Source organism: Pleurodeles waltl, chromosome 5 (genome assembly GCF_031143425.1).
Source record: "Pleurodeles waltl isolate 20211129_DDA chromosome 5, aPleWal1.hap1.20221129, whole genome shotgun sequence".
NCBI classification, from domain to species: Eukaryota; Metazoa; Chordata; class Amphibia; order Caudata; family Salamandridae; genus Pleurodeles; species Pleurodeles waltl.
Genome location: NC_090444.1, coordinates 143,935,943 through 143,955,434, shown reverse-complemented (window position 1 = coordinate 143,955,434; position 19,492 = coordinate 143,935,943). Strand labels below are relative to the sequence as shown.

Below are 19,492 nucleotides of genomic sequence, written 5' to 3'. Positions count from 1 at the left end.
TTAACTCCTTTGTGGTGACTAGGTGAGGCTTCGGAGTACTGATCCTAAAACTAATTTCAGTACACCATGAGTTGTCCTTCAGCATGACGTGTCTCCTGAACAATGCAGGGGACCTTGTTTTCATCTGCAAGTCATTCATATACGGAGCCTCTTGCTAAAGCTAGCCCCACAGCCCTTGGTGATCACTTGTGGTGTCTCAGCATTATCAGTTTGCGGTTCTACAACGGTTCTCAGACCAAATCGTAGACCACAAATTGATAGTGCTGAGACCCTACACTGAACTGGAAGCAGTCCTTGTAAGTGGGTAGGATTGGTAGATGAAATTAAGCATCCTGGAAGTCCAGAGGCACCAGTCAGCCCTCCCTTTTGAGAGCCAGTTGAACCTGACTCTGTACTTGACCTGGGGAATGAATTAATTTGTGTGGCTAAGATTAGGGACTGAGAAAGAGAGGGAGTAAAATCCAGTTGCCTCTTTCATGCCATCTCCATGGCCCCTTTGTCCAGCAAATCAACAGCCACAATCTCCAAGATTGAGGTGTGTGCCAGAGAGCGTGTCCAGGTGAATGGAACGCAGTCCAGAGAGGAGGACAGGAAGGGTACGCCATAGCTCTTGCGAATAAGCTGGATCACCCGGTGTTCAGTCATGATCATTCCCCAGTTAGTGGCGAAATGGCAGACTGCCAAAGCTAGTGGTGTAGACACGGTAGTCAAAAAGAGTTTAAGGCAGCAAGGAGTGGAGATGCTGCTCTTATTGGAGTCCTTTGGATCCCCTGCCCTGAAAGGATCAATACATCTGTTGGAGTGGGCTTGAGAAGCCTATGGAGCTCATCCAGGCATGATGGGACTGTGTAACAACTGTGGCCATGGATCGAGCCAGTGTCTCAGCAGAATTCCTCTGAATTTCAAGATTTGTTTATAGGCATCCAGTCCGTCATTAACTCGATCCAAAAACAGCATTTTTAGTATTGGATCTGGCTTCAATGACTAGAAAGAGGCCGGCATTGGTAAATAATATTGAGTCTTAAAACAGTCTCAGGTGTGGAGGAGGAGAAAACAACCTCTCCTGGCTGGCTGGGTGACAGCTCAATCCTAGCTTGCTTACCAAGGCAATCAAGACACCCATATGGAAGATTAGCACTCTGGATATTTTATGAAACTAAGACTGACAGGCATTACCTCCAGCATTTCTCTAAGGCGTCCGACTATCAGAAAATTAAACACAAAGCACTTTATAACACCTACCACTGAATATTCCTGTCCTTTGAGAGCTTCACAAGATCACAATATTCTGGAGCCTGAAGGCAACCACCATGGACCTAACTTATTAGCAACATATCTATGACACTAGCAATACACTTTGCTAGGAAAAACACTGCTACTTGAAACTCAGTGGATTTAAAACCGGAATCCCAGCCAGTGGAAAGGATGAGAGTCATTGTTGACATAGAACTCTCACTGACATTTGAGGTAAGTCATGTAAATAAATCCTCTTTCCACACACCTGCTATCTTGAGGCTCATCACCGACACTTCTTACATAGATGATACAGCAACAACACATTCTATCAACCCTTCATGCAAGCCCTGGCTTGCAACAAGTTAGACCAGGGTTGCACAGCACTTGGCATCACACCAATGACAGAAAGTGGCTGTTAAAAGAGGCATTAAAACATTGATATTGCTGGACCTCTCAGCTGCCTTCTTCGCAGTTGACCATCCACCCTCTTCCATACCCTGGAGCCATGAATGGAATTCATGGGCAGTGTCCTTCGCGGAGTCTCCTCCTACCTCTCCCGCTGTTACCAGTTAATTTACATGCCACTTCCAGATCCTAAAAGATCCCTATCACCCGTGGAATCCCAAGGTTACATACTTTCACCTGTCATCTTCGGTATTTACATGGAGCTCCCTGGGCTCCATGCACATAAAACAGCATCAACATTCACCAATATGCTGATAATACTCAACTCTTATTTGAAAGTCTCCTCCACTCCAGATATCCAGCGGGGAGAGGATGTGGTGTAATGGACAGAGCAGACAACTTTGGACCTGGGGAACCAAATCAAGGCTGGGCATCTGCTCAACATCCCGTGATTCTGGGCAAATCAATCAGTCGCCCTGTGCCTACTAAACAAAATGTAATTGGTGCTCCCGTAAAGTGCTCCAATACCTTCGGGTCAAGTTCGCGCCACATTAAACTGTAAAACAAAAAATAAAAAACCTGCAAGAACTTAATCCAGACATCCAGACTTGGGTGTCCAGTGCCTGCCTGAAGCTCCACACCACGAAGGCAGAATTCCTGATATTTGCCAAGAACAACAATCAGGAAATAGTGCAAGCCATGCTCAATGATGTGAATCTTTGCGGTTTTGAAACCAAACTTGGATTCTCATTGAAAACGAGCCTCACCCTTAAGGAACTTATTCCTAAGAAAACAAAGCTCTCTTTGTCGTAAGAAAGTGAAACTGTTTGTTTCATAAAGTGACATCAGAAAAGCTGCTGAAGCCCTCGTCCCCTTGCAACTAGATAGTGGTAAGTATCTGCTCCATGGCCTCCTAAACTGCACACTGCCACCTCTGCCAAGGCATCCTACACCCCACAGCGTTTATTATCCGGTGCCTTAAGAAATATGATCCCTCCCCCATCCTGATGATTCTCCATTGATTTCCCCCTGCTGGCCTGCACCATCTTCAAAACCAGCTGTCTCAGTTTCAGAGAAGTCATCCCCAGCACCCCTGTTTCTCTTGCAAAGCAGTTCAACATCTCTGATGGCTCTTGGCACAACTGCAGCTCGAGCACAATCAAACTACCGGCGAAGTTTAAAAAAGGAAAGGGAAAAAAAACAAGCATTGGCAAAGCCAATAGGTTTCGCCTATGTAACATCTTTTAGCTTTGTTATTCTTTTATATTATACTTTTATTGCAGTCTAACAGGCCAGATTTGACCACATCATATTGTTTTTTTTTTTTACTTTGAGGCATGTTCCACAGCAGCTCAACTGCTATGCAACATGTGAAAAAAATTGACAAAGCTAATAGATTTTGCATGGGCGAAACCTATTGGCTTTGACAATGCATTTAAGTTTTTATTTTGTTTCATTGCAAGAGATTTCGCAAACACAGAGCAAGCGATGTGCAGGTAAAACCTAAAATTGATTCTGGTGCCCATGTAAAGTGCTCCAAAGCCCTCGGGTCGAGTTTGTGCTACATAAAGCTACAAGAAAATCAGATATTCATTTCACCCAGCTTCTTCCAACCTGAGCAGCAAGTGCCTTTAAATATCGTTGTTTTCCTGCTGGAGTACATGAGTTATCCAAGACACCAGAAGTTTTCTTTTTAAAATGGTGGCATGCTAACCCCTCACAATATTAGCATACAAGAGTTAAAACTATTGGCTTTGTCAGTGTTCGCATTGCTAATGCTAGAGTGAGGCTGCTGTGATTTGCCATAACTATTTTTTTAGCCTCGAATGTTAACCCAGTGTCACAGCAATTAATGGTAATGTTAAGGGTGTGCGTGATCCCACCTTTTGGGACCCCTCAGATTCTTGCTGTTGTGCAAATGATATCTAATCGGCGTGACGATCGTCGTTGGTGTTAGAAAGACCAGGTCACGCCGTCATGGTGGGGGAGACCTCTTTAGGGGCCATGTGTTCAATTTACAGCAAGTATGGCATTTTACATTTACCAGCATGTGAAGACATGCTTGCAGGAAAAACCCAGTAATTGCATTTTCACAGCCGGTTTTCAAACAGCAGCACGTTATCATAACAAGGTTAACATGTTCCGTGTCAAAGCATAAGAAAGTGGCCATTTATAAAAAAAAAACTTGATCAGAGGGACAATATGATGCTTTGAAGTGAAGAGGAGGTAATTACCACTACATGACAGTTTGCGCAGCCATCAACTGATTTACATTTGGGCTGAACTCAAGCCGGAGGCAGGCAAATTGTGGAGCGCAAAAATGATTATGCAAAAGATTGGTGTTTCACCATGAACAACGAGGCAACCCCGCCCTCCCGCCACCGGAACACATACAGACCCTATTCTTCAAACCAGGTACAAGTCTCGGTGGGACAACATCCTGCGATTGTGGGCAAATCACTCAATCTCTCAGTGTCTAAAAATGAATGTGTTCATGTGTTATGTAACTGGCTCCTTGTGCAAAGCGCTCTGACACCTTCGGGTTGGGTTTGTGCTACATTAAAGTGCAAAAAACAATAATTAAGTGCAATAAATGTATTTGTTTATTTTTAGCGCTTAACACCTCTGGTTTTGTGAACCATCCACGCAATATGAGGTGGCAATATGAGGTGCTTGTTCAGTATTGACAAAACAAAATCTCTATGGCAGTTGCCTAGTACTTCAAAGCCTCACAGAGCATGCTGCTCATGTAAAGCACTGCAACACCTTCATTTGAGTTTCCACTACATAATGCGCCTAGAGCAAGCTCGAGCCTCCATCTGAAGTGCTTGTTATGTATTTATGATGAAAAGACTCAGCAGCAGTTTGCGCTCTCATATTTCAGTTTACATGGTATCACTAATCTTCCCTGATGATGTAAAGTGCTGAAATACCTTCGGTTGTGTTGGTGCTACGTAATGCACCTACTAAGAACACATGCTTTCATATGCAGTGCTTGTACTGTATTGACGAAAAAATCATGACGACAGTTGTCTGGCGCTGCATTATTTAACACAAACTAACAACAATTAAAGTAGATAAAATCATCCCTTTAACGCCCCACGGAGCATGCTCATGTAAAGGTGACAGCACAAACAACGGTCAGTGTGAAAGGTAAAGCAGCACATGGATGTCAGCGAAGGATGGCCATGAAATACATTTTTAAAAAAGTACCTCGAAGTGTGTGGCTAGTGGAAGGAAACTGACAGCCAGCCACTTATCGCCGACCGGAAAGAGTACTTCGTCCAAGCTCCAGGAAAAAGCCAAAGCCGACTGAAAGAAGAGAGGACGTGCAGCCTGATGACGTCAGAAGCTGCTGCTGACCAATAATAATCAAGAAAAGGAGAGTGATTGATGAAAACTACCAATGGTAAGTAACGGGAAGACTGTGGGTGGGCTGAAAGGTCCTTTTAAGATTTTATTTTTTCAAATACAAAAGATTTCGCCACAGCGCAAGCGCTGTGCAGGCGAAACCTAAAAAACAAGGCAGCAGGTCTTTTGCATCTCTGAACACAAGATCTGGAACAACATCCCCTATATCCATCAGAACCACTCCAACGACAATTGACGACATACCTCGTAAAATAATACTACATCACAATACATTAACAGTACACCTCTGCTTCCAGAATGTAGCTACCTCTTCTGTCACTAGTATGCTTGCCATTGAACCCGTGCAGTGCTCTGCTGCCTTGTGGCTACATTTGCACTATACCAGTACCAAACACAAATAAAATGCAAATGTTTTGTTTGTTTGCAGGACCCAGTCCCTGTACATCTGTTCAAACCTTTCCATCTCCAGGGAGTTACTGTCATGTTTTTTTTGTACAGCTCCCAAAAACATGTTCCATGAACTGGTCAGACTCGAGCAGAGGCACCACTGATGACATCCTGTCTTTGTCTCACAGAATTGTCAAAGTCTTACCAAGTTTGGATGTGACCAAAACAGTGGCCCTGTTTCGCCAGCCACAGTACCCGAGGACAGACCACGAGTACAGTCCGCCATGCAAACGTTGCAGGTTTTTTTTTGGTATGCGGAATAATAGCACCATTGGCAATGGACTATTTTCTGAGACCAGTCTGTCAAATATTCAATAAGGTTGCAATCAATCATAAATATTATTTCACCTAACACAAACTAGAGGCACTTATGTCATGTTTTTTGCAGAATAATCTGACTCACATGGACTGCAGGCTTCAGTCTGGTCAACTTAGTCTGAGAGGCTGCAGCCTCTATTCTCCAAATTGATAGATCAAAAACTGATCAAAGCCATGATTGGCTGCAACCCCTCCTGGACTATACAATTATAGCTCATGTTTGTTAGAGAGGACTTAAACCAACCAGGCAACTACTGCAAGCAAACATACTTTGGTTGTCAGACATAGGCTACTACTGCAAATGCCGTGTTTACCAGAATAGTGTCATACATATGGTCCCTAAATTGGAGAGACGAGCAACATTTTAAAATAATAAAGTTCATGAACCCATGATTGTAAATGCAAAACTGTTATGACATGCATATCACGTGGTTGCTTGTGTATTGCTTAATGTTTCTGCTTGGCTGCTTTAAAGCACTGCAGGGAACAGGAAATTAAAAACGGCTCCAGAAGGAAACGGAGCCAAAGAGATATGGAGGTGAAGTAGGATAAACATGATAGTGAGTCATGTCTGTGTCTTTTGCAGTGCTCAAGTCCACAGTTTGGCCACCAGAAGGGGCTAGGGGGCAAGAAGAGAGAATTATAAAAGAGGGGAAGGTGCGAGGGAAATAAGGTAATTGAAAAATGAAAGGGAGCATTTGAGATTATTTTATAGGTTGTTTTTTGATCTAAGAAATGTGCTTTACCTTCACTAAGTACCGATAACTCTGTTATAAAGACGTTACTGGCCTTCACAACATGGGTCACCTAACCAATCCAGGTCTGCAAACCTGAGTTCCTGGGTGTCAGTCCTGGGACTTCAACACATTTTCTAAAAGATAACTGATTATGATACTTGAATGAGAATCCGCCAGAAAAGGCTCATGCCTTTTGATGTAAAGAGCATCACTTCATAAATATGCAGGACGTATTTTACAGACAGGGAAACAAGCAGACATGTAATCAGAAGCATTTTATAAATAAGGGTTAGATTAAGCCCAAATTATCTTGGCAGAAGTTTCCATACTCTGAATTTGACAGGATAACGTTTGGATGCTATCTGGAAATTAGCTAAATTTGGGCCAACATGAGACTATAAAAGCATAATGTTTACTTTTAGCAAACACGCACGTTTATTCTCCCTCTACACCAAATTGAAATATTTCCAAATCATTCGGGAATGGATTGCAAACCAAGTTGAAACTGTTTTGGAAAGTATTCTCTGCCTGTGAATAAGCCAAGAATGTTTAAATCTTACTGAAATGTAAAACATAAATTATATTTTAAGAATTACATTTTCCAGTTACCGGGAAACATATGTTTTTGCTGTTGCTGTAGCAATGCTAACCTTCATATTTTCTTTGGATAAGCGCCTCATAGAGAAGCAATTGGAAGATGAATTATTTGCCAGTGTGTCTATTAGTTTGCAAGTCGAAATAATGGACATAGTCTGTGTCCACTTTGTGTGACGTTCCCCCTCGGAATGCAAACCCGTTGCTAAGTCCGTTTTTTTTTTTTTTTTTTTAATATACTCATTCAATCAATCAATCAAACATTTATAGAGCACGGTGAACCACCTGTGCGGGTCTCAAGGCGCTGTAGCTGTATGCTGCTGGGTGGAGGAATGATCATTCGAACATCCAGGTCTTTAGTTCTCTTCTAAATAGCTGGAGTGACAGTGCAGTGCTGAGGTGCAGGGGGAGGTTGTTCCAAGCTTTGCCTGCCAGGTGCGAGAAAGAGAGTCCTCCGATGTTGGCCCGATGGATCTGTGGGGTGTCTGAGAGGGAAGCTGATACGGCGGTGTCTGGTCAGTTGGTGGAAGTCATGCATTTGTTGATGTAGGCTGGTCCTTCGTTGTGCAGGGCCTTGTAGGCGTGGCTCAACATCTTGAACTGGCATCGCTACTTAATTGGGAGCCAGTGTTGTTTTTTGAGATGGGGTGTGATGTGGGTCCTTCTTGGGAGGTCGAGTACAAGTCTTTCAGCTGAGTTCTGTATGGTCTGGAGTCTCTTCAGGAGGCGTGCAGTGATTCCGACATAGAGCATGTTTCCGTAGTCCAGTCTGCTGGTGATGAGGGCCTGCGTGACAGTCTGGTGTCTGCTGGGAGCCTCCTGAAGATCTTGTGGAGCATGTGAAGGGTGTGGAAGCAGGTGGTGGAGACTGCATCAACTTCTTTCTTCATGGATAGCTTGCTATTCAGGATGGTGCCGAGGTTGTGGGCGTGGTCTGTTGGGGTGAAGGGCTATGTCGAGCTCTGCGGGTCACCTTGTGTCAGTCCATGATGTTGTTCCCAAAGATATGAGGACTTCTGTCTTTTTCGGTGTTGAGTTTGAGACAGTTGTCCTTCATCCAGTCTCTTTTAAGGAGATTAGTTCAGAAGATGCACTTCCCTTTTATAGCTGGAGAGCTATTGAGATAATGATGGAAAAAACTGAAGGCCAGTATATTTAGCGCAGCTTGGTCCAGAACAGTGCTTTGAATTGTAATATTACGTGAATGTCACTTTTCTGTCTCCAGCAAAGAAAAAATGAGGGATGACGTTTCATAGATTTTAAGTAGTTTAGTCTCTATGCGTTTGGCTGTTGTATTAACATAAAATCAGGCAAAATATCTGGAGGACAGTCCATCAAATTAATCTTTCTTAGAAGAGGGGGTGCATAGTACGTCAAATGGGTAATCAGTGTGTATACTTAGTATATTGTACTTGTACTGTGCATAACTTTTTTTATTAGACGATTGGTATATAGCTTTAGGAATTTCTAACTATTATTTAAAATAATTTTACTCTAGACATTGGACCGTTTTTAACCTTTTGGGCTGATGTGCCTGCTTAATTTTTACCTGGGCCATTAATGCTTTAATGATTTGGACTCAAGGCCGCTTCTGGCAGATGATTTGGTCTTCAGAGGAGCGGTGTTTTGGAAATACCCCACATTCTCCCAGGTGACATACGCATCCTGTGCTCCTCGGGGCTTAGTGATTCCATCAGTATTTTCTGATCATTACTTCTGATGTTACTACTCCTGAGTTTTCATAATGCTTCTATCCCAAGGCTTGTGACCATGGCCATGTTGGTACCTCTACAAGGGATGCTTACCTTTGGTATGGCAAACTCTTTGAAGGCCTTGGTGGGCGTTGTTGCCTAAAGGTGTAACAAACAATGAAAGAGGGCCTGCTACCAAAGTTCAAGATCCTGCCGTGCCCCTCACTCACAGGAGCCGGGATGTCTTTTAGTTTTTTTAAAAACAACCCTATGTTAACATATGTTCTTATGTATATGTTAACATATTCTTGTTTTTCCCTTTTCTGCCTATCATTCCCACTAGTTAGTGCCATGCTTCATCATAGAGTTCCCAACCAAGATGCCTAATGCATCTGGGTGTGCCAGAGTTACAGCGGAGCAGGTTTGATTTTTGGTTTCACAGGGCTCAAAAGAGTCAAATATCCTTAAGGTCTCCCACCACTTAAGTCAATATTTAATAATGGGAGCCTTAAGGAAGATTAAAAATGCAGGTGGATGTGATAAGAGTAGATTGTGATCTCCCACGTCCTAGGGCTACATGTTTCTGCCATCTCCATAAGTACCCACTGGGTCAGAATGGTTTTGTTCAGGACCAAAATATCCCTAAAACGGTGTGTTACTCCTACTCAGTGTTCCCATGCACACTGACACGTGGTACATTTAAGGTTGTCCATAATTTACCTGTGAATAGAGGCAGTGCGATGCATGCATTTCATGCATCGCAACACATCCTAAGGGGTATATCACATACTTTTAATGTGGTAGTCATTTGCGGCATGGATACTCAGTTGGGGGCCATTGTTGATTGGGGATGGGGAGGGGCCCTGTGGTCACTCACTGAAGGAGTAGAAACATCTGATAGTGCTCCCCCAAACTCCAAAAAGCAATTGCCAAGAGCCTCCATCCCCCGACTCACTTTGTAAAGGTGCCTGCCTGTATACTACCTATTTTAGTGCCCTCAGTGTTTCGGATGTTACTATGCCACTGTCTTACCGAGACCAAATACAGTTATTGGCATGAATGGGGTGCATCCGTGTGCGTGCATGTGGAGTGTCGTCAACGCGCTGCAGCACGGGTGCATGTTGGCCGGCATAGCGCATGCGTCTACTGCTACGAGTCCAGCGATGGACATGTTCTGAATGTGGTGTGTTTCGGATCTCAGTGAGGCTTACGATATTTGTGCACAGTTAAGAGTGGTGTTACTCTTCAAAGGGGGCTCACAAACTTGTCATTTTCCAACGTATAATTGGCACATGATTGTAATACGCACCTCAGTGTTAAAATGAGTCTTATTCCTCAATAGATGTTAAAAAAAACATAGATTTTGTGCACTAAAATGTTCATCGAAGGGCCCATCAAAGCTCCAATAAAGAGCATGTCTTCGCATGGTTGCCTTATATATGTACACCTCAGTGATGAATGTCAAACACTGGAGAACCCAAGTGCTGTATGATAACGGAATATATAGAAAGGCTAATTGTAGCCCATTAGTAAGGGTAGTAACCCACGAAGGAGTTAGCGTTTGTCATTCACAAAGTGGTTGTGTTCCTGTGTTGTGGCAGTCTAACGCCTGTGTACTATTGTCTCTATTCTAAACGTAAAATGCCTGTTATTTTCCCAAGTGAGTTGTATGGCACGCGAAGGTCCTTGATGGAAGTATCAGGGGCGTAATAGGGCAGTTAATAATGGATCACAGTTGTATGGTATTCCTGCTTATGATGTCATGTAAACATGCTTCCTGTGTGGATAAGCAATATATCTATCTTTGGTCTTTTTCAAAGAACAGTTTATCTGGATTTCAGATGCCGTAGTCCAGTTGCTCACTGATGATTCATTTAAGATAATTTGTAATGTGTCCTACTTTTAAGAAATGGTCAGTCATTCTAGTGGTATTCCTATTACACAGGATGTTGCTCCGGTGTTAACATATTCTTGTTTTTCCCTTTTCTGCCTATCATTCCCACATAATGCAGTGCAGGAACATGTAATCATGTAGGTTATGTTTGTGGAATTGCAGTTCGTATGTTTTTTGTTTGTCCACACTCTCCCTGGTTCCAGGTCCAAAGGTGGTCACCACTTCCATGTGATTTTATTGTGAGTTCTTGGTGATGCTCTGCCAGCCTTGTCTACAGCCCTCCCCTTTTGGGGTAGGCATACATGTTATACAGTGGCAGTGGTGTGACATTTTGAGTGGATGGTAATTTAGATCGTTTGTCTTGTTTCTTTGTTAAGGTATACGTCTAGAATAAGTTTATCGGAAAACATTGGGATACCATAGCCAAATTAGTTTATTTTAATTGTATGTATTTTACAAAAAAGTGTCAGTAGTGCCTATTAGGTTGTATGTGATTTCAACAAGGTCTTCATAGGTGATTCCTCAACCTGATAAAACAGTGTTGATAGTTTGTCTTACACAGTATTTGTTAATGGATGGAATATTCCTCTGACAGTTCCAATCTGTAAAATGCTATTTTTGACACAAATTTGTTTTAATGTCTGGAGGAAACCTCCCATGACCCTCTTTTGAGGACTGTATACAGACAGCTTTAGCTGTTGTAGGATAGAACTCTTAAATATATATACAGTGGTCTTAGAGGAGTATTACTCTCTCACCATGCACTATTGCCTCGTGCCTCCTTTGAAGCGCTTCATTTGCAATGTATTAGGGATAATATACTTAATCGCCACACATTCCATTTAAAAAAAAATCTAATACGTGTGTTGTATACATAAATCAATCCTGATTCTTTTTTTTATTGTAGTAGGCTTCTTTCATGTTTTTGCATGACTCAAGTGCAAGCCTGATCTTATGATGAATGCCTATCCCGACAATGACAATTCCATCTCAGAAGGTCCCAGATCCTTCTGTCCCCCACACTCAAGGTGGGGTAGCTCTTCTCTTACAAGTGCTTAGTGCAAGTGTATCAGCACGATGGTAACAGCAATGTGCCAGCAACACAGGAGGTGTGTTGGCCACCAAGGAAGTGTAAGCAGCGGTTTCTTGTCGTGTTCATACCTGACATCCCTTCTTCTGTTGGGCGCTTGTGTTTCTTTTCTGGCTTGAGATTCGGCTCCTTCCTTACCATGCCCTCATTACTGTGGGTTGTCTCTTTTCCTGATGGATGGAAGCAGCTGGGCATGCGTTCCAGGTGCTCTTTACCATTTGCCTTTGGTACCTCTGCTAATGCTAGGCATTTCTGTTTGTTTTTGGCTCTGTGACCTTGCTCATTTCCGTGGAAATAACTCTCTTCTCCACATCTCTTTGCCACCACCTCCATTACCATTATTATTACCATTACAACCACCATTATTGCCAAAACTAACAACACTACCATAATCTTCATTAACACCATTCCCATCACTAGTATTACACACCTCAATAGAATTTGTTCATGCCTCTATGTGTATGTGTTACTGAATAAAAGCCAGACTGATCCATTATGACACTATTTGCTTCTTCTACTAACAAAATAATTAAGAAACGGGAAGCTAAAAGATGGCAGGAGTTGGAAATCCAGAGAAGGTGAAAGTACAATTTGAAAGTGGAAGTTGCGTCTTTGTGGTGGCTGTTCGAGGCTCGTGTTGAAAGGATGTTCTGTGGTTCTGATTGGTAGTTTATGTAAGTGACAATAGGGTGTATTCAGATTTTTGCAGACCCAAAAGTTCTGTTCTTGTCATCATGGGGCGACTGTGGTTTTGATTTTAATTAAAAGGAAGTTTCAGATGCATATGATGTTCCCTCTAAAATATTGATTTGTTTAGCAGTTCATTTTATGATTGTGGATTAAAATATGTGTATTAGTTATTTTATTTGATTTGATTTGTATGCACCAAAAACACAATTCAGAGCAAATGGCAAAAGTCAAAAAGGAGTTTATGACTATAGAGAAATTCAAGTATGCCTGGAACTAGGTAGACAGTTGAGAAATAAGCAGAAAGTGATTTAAGCTGCAGTAGGACTGAAGGGTTCTGGAAAATAAATGTTCAAGAATTTGGTGTCATTGGGGGCGAGCTATGGCATAGAGAAAGCACACATCTAAGGGAGTGCCTATTGATTGGTTATTGAACCAAAATCTCTCTATCCTGGCGAATTTGACAATGGTGTATATTTTTTAGGTGGACACTTCTGTCTGCTGCTGACCATTTACTGTTAACGTTATGATTTGTTTTCTTTATTGCAATTTCTTAACATGTATTTTAAAATAAAGGTTACGGTTGGGATTATGAGCAGTAATTAAACAATGACCAGCAGCATGAGATCAAAAGAAAAATTGCATAACAGCACATACAAGAATCTGAACCTAAAATAATATCAAGTGGGTGTGGCTGAACTGCCCGCAAGAACGCCGCTGACCTGCGAGTCTCCTCGGAGAAACTTTGTGGTGCCACGCAGCTTCCAGAAATGTTGAAGGCATGCGAGCATGGAGGGAGCAGGTTTTCAGTTATTTCGGGCTGTGTACTATCTATTTTCAATATTTGCTGCTTCCGTTACGCTCAGCGGTTGTGACCAATATTTTGGGAGCAAAGAAAGCAGGGGCATGCTGAAAATGTCCACGCTGTATCCTACTGTCATCTAAATACTGCAAATCACCTGAGGATATCTACTGGGAACACACCTGGTTTGAAGTAAAAATAAATATCTACTTCAATATTTGGTTGAATACTTATCGGGTGACATTAATATGAACTGTTATGACTTAAGTCATACATACTGTTCCTTTTCCATATGACTTTTTCCCAAGGAGTTTATTTCTCAATAATGTTTTCTTCATATAACATCTGGGCATAGAGCTGAGGGTTGTTGTTTACACCCATTAATTCTCTGTAACTCTTAGTTGCTGGCAGGTGACTCTCTCTCCTTTCATTGAGCCATATCTACACTTTTTTACTTATAGAAATATGGACTGCATTCCATCTACTAATCAAAAAATTGCAACAACATCTGTAATAATGTCTTGTGCTCGTAAAGCATCCAACTCTGCTACTAAAAGGCAAAAAGAAAGATCTGGGTTCACCAACAAAATCCCCATTACCTCTGGCACTTAAGGACTTAGTGGAAGAAATACAGCTCCTGAAACCTTTTGTAATGGAAACTAACACTACGCTTCAGAGGATTGAAGAAAAATGGTCAAGCCTTGCATCTCGAGTAAATGAGGGTGAACAGCGCCTGATGCGGCAGCCAGGATTGAGAGCATTTCAAATGAAATTTCACTTTTAAAACAACTGGAAGATGTGAAAAATCATAACAGACGTAACAATCTTAGAATTTGCAGTATTCCAGAATGAGCGGTGGGTCCAGATATGCATATTCCAAAACTAGTTGGGCTCAAAGAGGGTCTAACTCTCAATTTGCAGCGGGCCCATTGTGTTGGCCCTAAGTCTTCAGGAGTTTCTCTATCCAATCAACAAAGTAGTATTATTGTCTTGTATCTGATAGAGACTTCTAGTTGTGGTCGCGCTGCAAGCACCACAAACACACCAGGTGGGGATCCATCACCGACATCATGTGGTGGCAATAGACGTAGGGCTTGACACAGATCTTCTTGACATCTTTGTCACACCAAAAACTTCCACATAAATTCAGTCAAAAAGCGACTGGGGGCAACTCTTCTCCTGATATGCACATAGGCTGGCGCAGAAAGAAAAGAACTGACGTCAGCACGCTGGGTTGGCGCTTGTGTATGACCCGCGACATCATATTCAGCGACCACAACACCAACGACGGACGCGGAGTCGTCCAATGCCACCTGATGGTGCGCAGGGGTATTGCTCGAAGACAAATCTCTGGATCCAGACGGACGCCTGGGGAAAATTCTAAGGTATGGAATCTGCAATTAGAATATGTCTCTACCAGATTATTTATTACCGAAGGTGAGTAACTTGTTCTTTTAGAGTACACTGATGGTTTTCTCAGCAGCTAATCAAAGAAAGCAAATACTCTGGTCAGGTCAAAAGATATTTTTCGCTTAGAATGTAGCTTGTGCAATGGCAGCATGATGTAAAGAATTCCTATCATTTCGCCCTGCCCTTTGCTCCATGAACGCCCAATATGGCCTTCTACACCCATGTTTCTTCAAAGTGATTTATAAAGAAAGAACTTGCTCATTTGATTCCCCAGATGACCTGAGAAAATGTATATTTCAACACAAAGGAAAGGAAATGGAACTTGGGAAAACTTGAAATTGTCTTTGTTTTTGCATTGTTTATCAATATGTTTCCTTTCGCCATGCCTTTGTGTTGGATTTAAAATGAAGTTAGCTATAACTGATTTTTTTTTTTCTTCATTGAAGTTATTCTTAATCATTTTTTATTTCTTACTGTTTCTACAGCCCTGCCCGGATTCCCTTCCCAGATGTTTCATTCATTTGTGTATCCTCCCCATTGACCTATTGTTTCCACGTGTTCTCATATGTTAGTAAGTACACCAAAGTTACAGATTTTGTAGTCCTAATTTTTGTATTCTCTATGTATTGTTATTCCAATGGTTATATATTTTTTTTGTATGATGTTTTTTTAATTATCTCTGAGGGTCGCATCATCAACTTACGATAGACTTGGTTGTTGTTCTTTTACTTCGAGTTTCCCAACCCTATCAATACATTGTTGTTTTTTTGTTCTCTGAATGTTTTTTTTATCAAATGTTGTCATTCTTCTCTCCTTCTCTCTGTTTTCTCCCTTTTTCATCCTACTTTATTATTTTCACATCACTTTCCCATACAAATTTTATCCTAATTTGGTGCTATTGGTTGCCTTGCCAGTTCTTTCTCAAATATTCCACTGAGTTAAAGTTGTGACAAATAATCTTCGAGTTGTGTCCTCAAATGTCAAAGGCTTTTGTAATCCAATTAAGAAACAGAGTACCTACACACTTAGCTAGACTAAGATGCAAGATTGCATTACTACAAGAGACACATCTCAGAGACGCAGATATTAATTCACTAAGAAGAGTTCTGCTCTTCTGCAAGACAACATAAGAAAGGAGTTTTTATATTGTTTCACAAATCGCTTTCTTTGACGGTTGAGTGGGAGGAGAGAGATTAAGTGATCAGATGGTTTCTCCTACACCTTAAAATAAACAATACTCCATTTTCTCTTCTCAACATATATGGCCCGGTTAGTGTGGAAGTCCAATTTTGGGTGCACATGTCAGGTATTACATGTTCCTGCTCCAATCTAAACTTCTTGGTGGGAGGGGACTGTAATCAGATTATGGATCCCTTTATGGATAGAAATTCATTAGCTAGGTATGTCCCTAACAATATGCATTTTACTCTCCCGCGCATCAGTCCAAATCCAGAATAGACTATATTTTCCTTACACCTCACTTCTTTCACTAGTACATGCTGAAATAGGGTCTATATTAATATCAGACCATGCCCCAGTTCTGGTAGACATAGAAGTATTGCCTGAACATTCAAGATCACCCAAATGGCATTTCAATTATGTCCTCTTGAAAGACAAAATCTTTGTGGAAAGATTTGGCATGTTTTTGAAGGAATATTTTGATACAAGTAATACTGCTTTTTTTCCATTTAATATAGTTTGGGATTCTTTTAAGTCTTCGGCCAAAGGTTTTATTTTTTATGTCACAGCAAAAAAGAAAAAAAACTCTTAGAGAAATCTCCCTTATACTTTACTCCATTAAACAACTTGAGCATGAATATTATATATCAAATAGTGATGCCAGCTTGAAGTGTTTAATCAGGCCAAGTTGAATTGTAATAAAACATTTTCTGAAGTGGCATCTTGAGTATTCTTGAATACTGGGCTCTTTTGCTTAAATGTCGTATTTGGTACAAGAATCTGGGTTGTGTTCAATGTGTCACTTTTGTACTGCTTGAGGATTGCTGTTTTGGAGTATTGCCACCCATATATGTTTACATGCTATTAACTACTTGTGTGTCACTGTTTAAATTTGCCACCCTGTGGTTTAAAATGTATAAAAATCTGTTTATCTATTCCCTTCCACCATGTTTCCATCAGCCCCAAGATTTTTCCCCTCCAGACAAAAATTTATCTATGTTTGAGATAAAGGTAGCATTGTCTAAGTTGCCTAAAGTTAAAGCTCCTGGACTGGATGGATTTACAACTGAATATTCATTTGCTCTCTTTATATCAATACTTTGTTTCCTACAATGATGCTTGAGGTATGTTTTCGGAAGCATTGCTCTGCCTATTTCCAAAAACAAAGATATTTTCTCCTGTTCTAATTACAGACCCATCTTTCTCATAAATTTGGATTGTAAAATGTTTGGGAAAATATTAGCCCTTTGACTTGATCACTTTATCCCGAATCTAACAGGTCTAGAACAAACGGAGTTTGTAAGTGAAGATATTTGTCTGACAATGTTAGAGCTTTTCTGGATATTCTACATCTTACACCATAAATCCCTACACCTATAACTGCCATCACATTAGATACAGACAAATAATTTGGTTGCGTAAACTAGCACTTCATGATGTTCGCACTGAAATGGTATGGCTTTGGCCCTGCTATAATAAAATATATCAGTCTACTTCACTCTTTTCCAACAGCCTCAATCTACATTAATGTTATTCAATCTTCATATTTTCCTCTTTTATGAGGCCCCACATAGGGTTTTCCACTATCCCGGTTATTGTTTTTTTTTTTTCTTTAGAGCCTTTTCTTCATGCTTGGAGACATTCATCTTCCTTTCACGGATTCAAATGTAAAGACACTGAAATCACATGTACTGCATATGCTAATGACATTGTTCTATTTGTTTGTGACCCACAAACATCAATACCCACCTTTACAGAACTTGTAGCTACCTATTCCAATTTGTACAGCTACAAACTACATTTTTATTAAATCTGAGGTCCTTCCATTAAACAAATACCACTTGAAAGAAATGTTTGCAGATACAGGGTTCATATGGAATTGTAGCTATATTACGTGTCTAGGGATTAAATATTCCTCTTCCATTGCAAAAACCATCCATATAAATTTAGACAATGCTCATTACCGAATTCTACAAATGTCTGTAAAGTTGTCCCCCTTGTACCTATCCTGGTGGGGTAGGTTAGATACTATCAAAACAATGATGATGCCCACTATAAACTTTTACTTATCCATGTTGCCACTGAAGCTCCTTTTAAAATGTTTCAAATCTCGAAACAGTTTGTAGGGAACATTTCTATGGAATGGATGGAGGGGAGAGCATGTGCATCACTGCCCTCCCTGTGTAAACTAAGGATATGGAAGGGGTCAATTTTCCTAATTTTTGGCACTGTCACTACTTTTTTCTGATAAACTAATTATACTTCACTCTCCTACCAATATGAAACCACCTCCAACTGTCCGGTGCAAATTAGAAAACTCTCCAATCTCACCTTTCTCTTTCCAGTATCTGGCTCAATTTCTACATCTACATCCTCCAAGATTTTTTACATCCCTAATCATAAAATATTCCATATCATTGATATTTCCGGTGCTTACTCGATCTTTATCACCACTAACAACAGTTCTGGATTCCTCAGTATGGCATAATAAACAAGCTAAAATGTACAGTCGTACAATATTTTGGAGAGATTGGGTAGCTAAGGGAATTACTCAGGTTGAGCAATGTGCGGAGTTCATTATCTTTCCTCATCTGAAATTCAAAGTGAATATGGCCTCTCCTCTACCTCCAGTTTTAAATATGATTGTTTAAAAAATATTCTTACACAACACATATCCACCCTTTCAAAGGAGCCTCCCCCATTCTTGATCTAGTTCCGGACCCGGTAATCGACTCCTCACACATCAAAGCCTCCTATGTTTATAAAAATATCTTAACTATACACTTCCAACTCGTTCCAAATCCAAGATAAAACTAATGTGAGAATCAGACTTACAACACTCCTTTTCCGTACAACTGTGGACCTTAATTTGGTCAAATATACATTGTACATCCTGCAAATCCAGCACAACACAAACACTATACTATTTTTATAATGTGCTGTTTTTAACACCAGACTCTCTCAGTAAATATAATCCAAATATTCAAAACACATGTTGGACTTGTAAGGACACCCCAGAAACTTACATGCACATATTTTTTCATTGTCCACCCATTAAATCTTTTTGGATAAAAATATGTACAATGATTTCATTAATGTGTTCTGTTACTTTTCCTTTTGAGATTAAATCTATTTTTTGGGAAGTTCTTCTTATGATTTAATGGGTAAGCACAAATTGGCTAAATTTGGGGATTTGCTTATTGCCATTGTATTTCAAATCATTACATCCAACTAGAACGATGCTACTAAGGTTATGTTTGCAGGGTGGTGAAACATACTCAGTCATCATCATAGACTTGAACAGAGCATATGTTACCTCTATGTAACAGGCTCTTTAGAAAGACCGTTTTTGGACACCAGTTACAACACATGTTTCTAACAGTAGTGCTCTGAACAGGAAATGGAATATCACATTTAGGCCACCATTAATTTTATTCCACTTGTTGCATGGTACTCCAACGTAAATGTAACTATTCTCTTACAACCATAAAAATTAATGCTATTGGTACGGTTCAATAATTTATTTTTCTCTCTCATCCTCTTTTCCTTTTTTCTTCTCTTTTTTTTTCTTTTCTTTCCCTCCTACAAAATATAAAATGAAACTATACTGTAGTACTCTTTACTATAGCT

At 40.6% G+C, this 19,492-nt stretch overlaps 1 protein-coding gene and 1 long non-coding RNA gene across 5 annotated transcripts in view; one reads left to right on the top strand and one right to left on the bottom strand.

Annotated features, from left to right (window-relative positions):
- The window catches only part of LOC138297227 (uncharacterized), a 57,824-nt gene extending 52,880 nt beyond the window's left edge, over nt 1-4,944 (bottom strand). The window contains exon 1 of the long non-coding RNA XR_011203947.1: nt 4,855-4,944. This is a non-coding gene — a long non-coding RNA (uncharacterized lncRNA). The remainder of the gene's footprint in view (nt 1-4,854) is intronic.
- The window catches only part of LCLAT1 (lysocardiolipin acyltransferase 1), a 591,785-nt gene that overhangs the window by 198,307 nt on the left and 373,986 nt on the right, over nt 1-19,492 (top strand). For 3 of the 4 annotated variants that reach the window (XM_069233812.1, XM_069233813.1, XM_069233814.1), the window contains one exon: nt 15,169-15,254. The exons of the other annotated variant lie outside the window; for it this stretch is intronic. The gene's annotated coding sequence lies outside the window, so the exon portion shown is untranslated. The remainder of the gene's footprint in view (nt 1-15,168; nt 15,255-19,492) is intronic. 4 annotated transcript variants of the gene reach the window in all.